The sequence below is a fragment of the Chiloscyllium plagiosum genome, chromosome 1 (assembly GCF_004010195.1).
Source record: "Chiloscyllium plagiosum isolate BGI_BamShark_2017 chromosome 1, ASM401019v2, whole genome shotgun sequence".
NCBI classification, from domain to species: Eukaryota; Metazoa; Chordata; class Chondrichthyes; order Orectolobiformes; family Hemiscylliidae; genus Chiloscyllium; species Chiloscyllium plagiosum.
This window is the reverse complement of record NC_057710.1, coordinates 129,180,796-129,190,503: the sequence shown is the minus strand read 5'-3', so window position 1 is coordinate 129,190,503 and position 9,708 is coordinate 129,180,796.

Below are 9,708 nucleotides of genomic sequence, written 5' to 3'. Positions count from 1 at the left end.
GCTTTTCCAGCAACACATTTTCAGCTCTGATCTCCAGCATCTGCAGTCCTCACTTTCTCCAAGTGCGCTGGTTTGTCCTGGATGGTATCAAGCTTCTTGAGTGTTGCTGGAGCTGCACTCATCCAGGCAAGTGGGCAATATGCCATTGCAGTCTGACTTGTAGATGGAGAACAGGCTTTAGGGAGGTGAGTTACTCACTGCAGAATTCTTAGCCTCTGACCTGCTTTTGTAGCCACAATATTTAAATGGAAAGTCCAGTTGAGATTCTGGTCTCTGCAACTCCAGGATGTTGATGGATACAGATTCAGTGGTGGTAATGTTTTTGAATGTCAAAGGGTGATATTTGGATTTTTTTTTATTGCAGTTGGTCATTGTCTGGCACTATGTGCCACAAACTTTACTTGCCACTTTTCAAAAGACCGTAAAGTATAGGAGCAGAATTAGGCCGTTTGGCCAACTGAGTCTGCTGCATGCTTGATCATGGTTGATATGTTTCTCAATCCTATTCTCTGTCTTTCTCTCCATAACTCTTGATCCCCTTATTAAAGGAGAAGCTGTCCTTTTCTGGTGTAAATACACTCAATGACCTCACCTTCATGGCCTTCTGCAGCAATGAGTTCCACAGATTGATGACTCTTTGGCTGAAGAAATTTCTCCTCATCTCAGTTCTAAAGAGTCATCCCTTCACTCTGAGAGTGTGCCCTCAAATACCAGTCTCTTCTAGTTCTCCACATCTACTTAATCCAGTCCTATCAGTATTCTGTAAGTTTCAATGAGATCCCCCTCTCATCCTTCTCAACTCTACTGAGTACAGACCCATAGCCCTCAACTGCTCCTCACATGACAAACTCTTCATCCCCAGGTTCATTGTAAACCTCCTCTGGACCCGTTCTAAGGCCAGCACATCTGTTCTGAGGTATGAGGCCCAAAACTGCTGGCAATATTCTCTTCAGCAGTACATCTCTACTCATGTATTCTAGCCCTTTTGAAATGGATGCTAACATTGCATTTGCCTTGTAACTACAAACTGAACCTGCATGTTAACATTAATAGAATCCTGAACTAGGACTCCTACATCCCTTTGTGTTTGAGATTTCCAAATCTTTTCCTCATTTAGAAAATAATATGTCCCTATTCTTCTTATTAATGTGCATAGCCTCACACTTTCCCACATTATATTCCATCTGTCACTTCTTTGCTCACTCTTCTATCTTGTCCAACTCCTCCTGCAGCCTTCCTGCTTCCTCAACACAACTTACCGCTCCACCTACCTTTGTGTCATCTGCAAATTTTGCAATAGTGCCCACATTTCTTTTGTCCAGATTGTTAATGTCTAAACTGAATAGTTGTGGTCCCAAGGCTGACCCCTGTGGAACACCACCAGTCACCATGCTGAAATATAGCAGGACCCTCGCAGCAGTGACAGTGTAGCCTGGGCTGGTGTAGCCCAGAGTGGGACTGTAGCAATGGAGCAGGAAAGGTTGGACTCTCTTTTAGTTATTTTTCTTCATTTTGTATTTTATTTTAAGTTAATGTGAATGGCACCTATGCATAGCGACAGTACACACTTTTCACTGTATTTTATATTGATTACACATACCAATAAATTATTTGATTCAATCAATATACTCCTTCATCCTAAACCCAAATATTGTCCAGATCTTGCTGCATTTGGACCCAGATGGCTTCAGTATCTGAAGAATTACAGATGGTGCTGAACATTGGGAAAACATTGCTGACCATCCCATATCTGATTTCATTATAGAGGGAAGGTCATTGACCAAGTAGCTGAAGATGATTGAGCCGAGGGCACTACCCTGAGGAACTCCTGCAGAGATGTCATGGAGCTGAGATGACTGATATCCAATGATCACAACATCTTCCTTTGTGCTCCTTGATGCCACACTTGGTCAAATGCAGCCTTGATGTCAAGGGCTGTCAATCTCACCTCACCTTGGAATTCAGATCTTGAGTCCAAGGCTGTAATGAGGTCAGGAGCTGTGTGGCCCTGGCAGAACCCAAACTGAGTGGCTTGGGCGTCACTGAGCAGGTGCTGCTTGATAACACTGTTGATGACACCTTCTAGCATCTTACTGATGACCGTGAGTAGACTGACCAAGCAGTAACTGACTGGGTTGGATTTGTCCTGCTTTTTGTGTACAGAATATACCTGGGCAATTTTCCACATTGTCGGGTAGATGCCAGTGTTGTAACTGTACTGGAACAGCTTAGCTCGGGGAGCAGCAAGTTCTGGAGAACAAGTCTTCAGTACTAATGCTGGAATGTTGTCAAGGCCCATTGCCTTTGCTGTATCCAGTGCCTCCACCCATTTTTTGATATCACGTGGAGTGAATCAAATTGGCTGAAGACCTGTATCTGTGATGCTGGGGACCACTGAAGGAGGCTGATATGGATTCATCCTGTTGCATTTCTGGCTGAAGATTGCTATGAAAGCTTTAGCCTTATCTTTCGCATTGATGGACTGGGCTGCTCCCTGATTGAGAATGGGGATATTTTTGGAGCCGCCTCCTCCAGATAATTGTTTAATTGCCCACCACAATTCTCAACTGGACGTGGCAGGACTGCAGAACTTAGATCTGCTCCATTGGTTGTGGAATCACTTAGCTGTGTTTATCACTTTCTGTTCATGCTGTTTGGCATACATGTCATTATGGTTGGCAGCTTTATCAAGTTGACATTTCATATTTAGGCATGCCTGGTGCTGCTCCTGGCATGCCCTCCTGCACTCTTCATTGAACCAGGAATGAACCCTTGGCTTGATAGTTATGATAGAGGCAGAGATATGACAGGCAATGAGATTGCAGATTGTGCTGGAATAGGATTCTACTGCAGCCAATAGACCATCTACGACATATTCCTGAACGTATAAAGAACACAACTCTAATACATTCCAAATGCCACTACAGAACTATGCAACTGGCATACTTCAAAGTGCAATACCCTTTTGCATTTAGAATAATATTAAAACAATATGACAGAATGCCAATTTTAATGTGAGATTGAATTTTCTAAACACTCACATTTGCTTGTTGAATTAGTGCCTAATTAGTGCAAAAGACTTAAATAGACTGGGCAAGTTGGCATGCTCCAAACCCCAAATTATTCAAGAGCAAGGCCAGGGATCAAGAAATTCCATCCCTTATTTACACTGTATACAAGGCTGTTGTACTGGACTATCAGAAAATTTACCTTAATGATATGTTGGAAGAATTGTGCATGTATGATGCAAGGGAATATTAAGTGTGGAGGGATTTTAATGGAAGAGATTCATTTTGTTTTGCCAGTGTAAGTTCAGGATCTACATTAATTGTGCTTTAATTATATTGTTTCACTAGTGTAATTGTAAATGATAAGGGATTCCAGTAGATATGTGCAAAACAGTGCTTAAGTTGTGCTTAGGCTATGTGAATAATTGTATGCCAAAATGTATAAAAGAGCTATTTTGGAAGTGTACTAAAGGAATGTAGTAAAGAAAATCAAGCTGTCCCTTGATTTAAAAATTATGTCTCCTCAAGGTTTCAGTCGTTTGACTAAACAGGTCATTTCTTAACTCTCAGATTTTAGGATAAGTAAACAGGGTGTCCCATGAGGTGTGGGATTGCAGGTGCAGGATTTACCTGCATTTCTTGCCTTCTTTGCTACTGCCTGCCTTGTCATAGGTAGAGTCATTGAGATTTACAGCATAGAAACAGACCCTTCGGTCCAACTCGTCCATGATATCCCAACCCAATCTAGTCCCATTTGCCAGCACTTGACCCATATCCCTCTAAACCCTTCCTATTCATGTACCCATCCAGATGCCTTTTAAATGCTGTAATTGCACCAACCACCACCACTTCCTCTGGCAGCTCATTCCATACATGTAGCAGCATCTGTGTAAAAAAGATGCCCCTTTGGTCCCTTTTATATTTTGCCCCTCTCACCCTAAACCTATGCCCTCTAGTTCTGGACTCCCTCACGCCAGGGAAAAGACTTTGTCTAATTATCCTATCCATGCCCCGTGTGATTATATAAACCTTTTCAGGTCACCCATCAGCCTCCGACGCTCCAGGGAAAACAACCCTAGCCTATTCAGTCTCTCCCTGTAGCTCAAATCCTCCAACCCTGAAAACATCTTTGTAAATCCTTTCTGAACTCTTTCAAGTTTCACAACATCCTTCCAATAGGAAGGAGACCAGAATTTTACACAATATTCCAAAAGTGGCCTAACCAATGTCTTGTACAGCCACAACATGACCTACCAACTCCTGTACTCAATACTCTGATCAATAAAGGAAAGCATACCAACCACCATCTTCACTGTCCTATCTACCTGTGACTCAAATTTCAAGGAGCTGTGAACCTGCACTCCAAGATCTCTTTGTTCAGCAGGACTTATACACTCCCCAGGACCTTACCATTGAGTATATAAGTCCTGCTATGATTTGCTTTTCCAAAATGCAGCAGCTCACATTTATCTAAATTAAACTCCATCTGCCACTCCTCAGCCTATTTTCCCATCCAATCAAGATCCTGTTCTACTCTGAGGTAGCCTTCATCACTGTCCACTACACCTACAAACTTATTACCTATACCTCCCAAATGATTTATATAAATGATAAAAGGCAGTGGACCCAGGACCGATCCTTGTGGCGCACTGCTGATCACAGTCCTCCAATCTGAAAAGCAACCCTCCACCACCAGCCTCTGTCTTCTACCTTTGAGCCAGTTCTGTATCCAAATGACTAATTCTCACTCTATTCCATGAGACCTAACCTTGCTAAACTCTCTCTCATGAGGAACTGTGTCAAATGCCTTACAGAAGTCCATGTAGATCACATCTACTGCTCTGCCCTCATCAATCCTCTTTGTTACTTCTTCGAAAAACTCAATCAAGTTTGTGAGATATAATTTCCCACGCACAAAGCCATGTTGATTATCCCTAATCAGTCCTTGCCTTTCAAAACACATTTTAATCCTGTCTCTCAGGATTCCCTCCAACAACTTGCTCATCACCGATGTCAGGCTCACTCTGGCTTTTCCTTACCACCTTTCTTAAATATTGGCACCATGTTAACCAACCTCCAGTCTTCCAGCACCTCACCTGTGACTATCGATGAAACAAATATCTCAGCTAAGGGCCCAGCAATCACTTCCCTGGCTTCCCACAGAGTTCTAAGGTATACCTGATCAGGTCCTGGGGATTTATTTATTTTTATACATTTCAAGACATCCAGTACCACCTCCTCTGTAATATGGACATTTTTCAAGATGTCACCATCTATTTCCCTAAACTCTATATCTTCCATGTCCTTCTTCACAGTAAACACTGATGCAAAAAACTTATTTAGGATCTCCCCCATCTCCTGCAGCTCCACATAAAGGCTGCCTTGCTGATCTTTGAGGGGCCCTATTTGCTCCCTATTTACCCTTTTGTCCTTAATGTATTTGTAAAAACCCTTTGGATTCTCCTTTACCCTATTTGCCAAAGCTATCTCATATCCCCTTTTTGCCCTCCTGATTTCCCTCTTTACTCCTACTGCCTTTATACTCTTCTAAGGATTCACTCGATCTCTCCTATCTATACTTGACATTTGCTTCCTTCTTTTTGTTAACCAAAACATCAGTTTCTCTAGTCATCCAGCTTTCCCTCCACCTACCAGCCTTTCCTTTCATTCTAATAGAAAGATAGTGTCTCTGGACTCTCGTTATCTCATTTTTGAATGCTTCCCATTTTCCAGCCATCCCTTTATGTGCGAACATCTACCCCCAATCAGTTTTTGAAAGTTCTTGCCTAACACCGTCAAAATTAGCCTTCTTCCAATTTAGAACTTCAACTTTGAGATTCGGTCTATCCTTTTCCATCACTATTTTAAAACCAATACAATTATGGTCGTTGGTCCCAAAGTGCTCCCCCGATAACACCTCAGTCACCTGCCCTGCCTTATTTCCCAAGAGTAAGTCAAGTTTTGCAACTTCTTTAGTACACCCACATACTGAATCAGAAAATTTTCTCACTCAGGCAAGAGCAGGTTGTTGCCATTGTGAATGATTGCTCTCAGGTTCCCTGTAGTCGATGCTGCTGCACTTCAAGAAAATCTTCAGAAAGTGTTTGAAGTATTTTCTTTATCCTGGAATACTGACATTTGAGAGTCAAGAGAAAAGGATCTGGCGAGGACGTCGTTTTTGGCCTTATCAGCAATAACAACTCATGTCCTGTTACCCCTGCTTGCCTTTTCTGACTAATTTGTGTCTTTGATTCCAAAGAAATCAGTCTCATTATTTTTAAGCCTCATTTCCATTGTAGCCGCTCCTTATTCCTGAATGACTAGTTGTGCTTGTGGCTCACTAACTTTATTCGCCACATTGTGTGCAATGACCTGCATGCATTCCAAACCTGTCTTTGTTTTGGTTGTGGTCTTTAATGTCTGCTCCTACCAGTTAGAATAAGTTCAAAGCTAAACCCATTTAGTTAGAGGCCTAGGAACACTAGCCTAGGCTGTAGATAGTACTTAGCTTCAGGGAGGTGGGAAGAATATTGAACAGTGTGATATACTTTCAACAAATTGTGTAAGGATTTTGTTTAATTGTTCATATTTTGACAATTAAATATTCCAGAAGACCAAGCGCAAGTGGTGGCACAGTGGCTCATTGGTTAGCACTGCTGCCTCACAGTGCCAGGGACCTAGGTTCAATTCCTGCCTCGGGTGACTGTCTGTGTGGAGTTTGCACATTCTCCCCGTGTCTGCGTGGGTTTCCTCCCACAATCCAAAGATGTGCATGCCAGGTGAATTGGCCATGCTAAATTGCCCATGGTGATAGGTGCATTAGTCAGGGGTAAATATAGGCTAGAGGAGTGGGTCTGGGTGGGTTACTCTTTGGAGGGTTAGTGTGGAATTGTTGGGTGGAAGGGCCTGTTTCCATACTGTAGGGAATCTAATCTAAACAGGTGATAATGTGGCTATCATAGGGTCCAAGCAGTTCTTCCTTACTCTTCTCAAAATTAGTCACTGTTTTTAAAATTATTTGTCAATTACAATTCTAATAACTTGAATGTGCTGAGAAAATTAAATATCACTATTGTTAAATAATCTCTAGAATTTAAAATCATCCTATCGAACAAACTTGCTTGTTTATCACATGTAATGTTATTGGTCATCAGCTTAAAATTAAACACATTGGATTGCAAAAAGCAAAATTTAATGGAAGCTGGAAATCTGAAAGTAAAAATGAAAAAAAAACTCCAACAAATCTGGCTTTTCTGTAGGGGAGAAAGAATCAGCAAAGCTAATGTTTCAGATCAGCGCCCATTTTTTGTACCTTGGTAATTTACTTTCTTCAGATTGTCTACGATATTTGTTTTTATTGATTTATACCAGTTTTAATGTTATTAGTTTACTTAAATTTTTTATATTCACCAGTAAAAATCACGTTTAATCTAATACAATGCTCTTAGTGAAATTTGCATTCCATAGGCTTGTTTCTTGAAAGTGAATTGTCTTCCAACAGAGAGCAATACGGCACTGATATTTCCAACGCACTGAAATATAAGGAGACTAACGTTAAAAAAAACTTGGATGCAGTATATATTGAAGATTACCAAGTTCAAAGCACTGATGATATCCCTGATAATAATGTCTGTATTCGTGTTGTTTAGGCTTTCGTAAATTAAACTTTTAGTTATCTAGCTGATATCAGTTTTGTTATATCAACTGAAACAGTCTTAAACTCTGTACTTTGTTACTTTAGCAATCATTATATAAGGTACAATTTGCAATGTTAGTTAAGATTTTGAAATGATAATGTCAATCGATGGCTCACAGAGCAAAATTTGTTGCCTGTGTGGAGCTGAGTCATATGGACTTAACAAGGTCTCAGGTTCAGTGCATGCTGAATTAACTGATCTTAGTATGCCAAGAAATTAATAGTTGGCACCAGATAAACTTTCTGTCTACAGCAATCAGCACCTTCAGACAAAGGTTAGAGGGAAGAAAGGGGTGTCAATTGAAGGGGAGTTAAGGATATTTCTTGCTGAACTAAGTACCTTCTCCTGGCCCCTCCAGCTCTCCTCATGAAATTATCCCCACACACTGCCATATCCCATCCTGAAAGATTTGGATCAGACACCACTCTAATTCCCACCACTCCTCCTCCCCAGCCACCACCACAATCACCACCATGTCCAGCACAGACAGCAGCTGGTGATTTTGCTGCAACTGTGGTGTCCTCTAGTATGCTCCTTGCCTTTGACCAGAAGCTAAGCTTCTCAATCAGGTTTACTTTGGAACAGAGAATCCATTACACCTTTAGAGTTTGGACTCTGAACTGAATGTCTACCTGATATGTTGATTTGTGATCTGTGATATCTGTCCCACCTTAGTCTTCTTTATCCTGTTTAATAGTAACAGGGTGCTTGCACAGAAGAGGCCCTTAATTTAGACTTCACCAGTCCGTTCCTACTGGTTTCTGCTATACATTATAGGGATGTAATTCTGAAATGTTTCCTATTGATATATTTGTGCAAGGACTTTAGTTTCTAGCTGTAACAACAATATAATAATGTATACACCATACACACTATATAATATATATATATCACTGCCCCTTCACCAGCGTATCATATTTCTGTCAAGATTCAGCCCAAAGTGTTTCTTGTCATTGTTTGGAGTGTCCTTCTTCCTCTATTACTAAACAGTATGCTTTCTAAACAAGTTGCTTTTTGAATGGGTGAATTTTTTGATCTGATTTATTATTTATTATTGTCACATGTACCTCGGTACAGTGACAAATTTTGTTTTGCATGCAGTCCAGGCAGATCATTCCAAAAGAAAAATCTTTGTATTCTCCCTAAAATCTTTCCAGATTTGGTATTGTGTGAATATATATTGCCTATTAAGATCAGTGCGTAATTTGCTCCTTTAGGTGCTCTGCACAAGCACCCTTTTCAAAAAGAAGCTATTCTTCCATCTGAATTCATTCAGATCTCCTTCAAACTGACACTAAAGCTTTTCCATCTCTGAGATTTGATTAAAGTGTGGCATTGGGAAAAGGACAGTAGACCAAGCAGCATCAGAGGAGTAGGGGAGTCGACACTTTGTCATGAAAAGTTCCAAACTGAAAGTGACTCTCCTGCTCCTCTGATGCTGCTTGACCTGCTGTGCTTTTTCTAGCTCCACATTTTATCAATTCTGACTTTCCAGCATCTGCAATCTTCACTATCTCCATCTGTGAAATTTTCCAAGCTTAATCTGAGTCAAAGGTAAATTAATGTTTTTCAATGTTTTGGCTCTTCAGTTGTAGCCCATAATATCAACAAATTACCATTAACTCTATGAAGCCTCCAGTCATCTGTTTGCTGCCATGCACTATTTCAAAGTTATAGTTCTGAAAAGACTGACCTACATAATTATTAAACCTTTTCACAAAAACAGAAGAGTAATACCCACACAACTGGTTTGAAATTCAAACTCTAAAACATATTATTATGTATAAATATCACACCTTTCAGTACAACTACACCAGTGGTACATTCTCCTACAATCAAAAGCGCAAAGCATGAATAGAGTCACAATGTAAAAGACATGGAATAAAAGGAATACATGCAGCAAATAATTCCTTAGATACAATACCGACCACCTTATGCTACCAGGCATAACTATAAGTCATGAGGTGGGAAGGAAGATAGATAGGTAGGACAGGTCAAGGAGG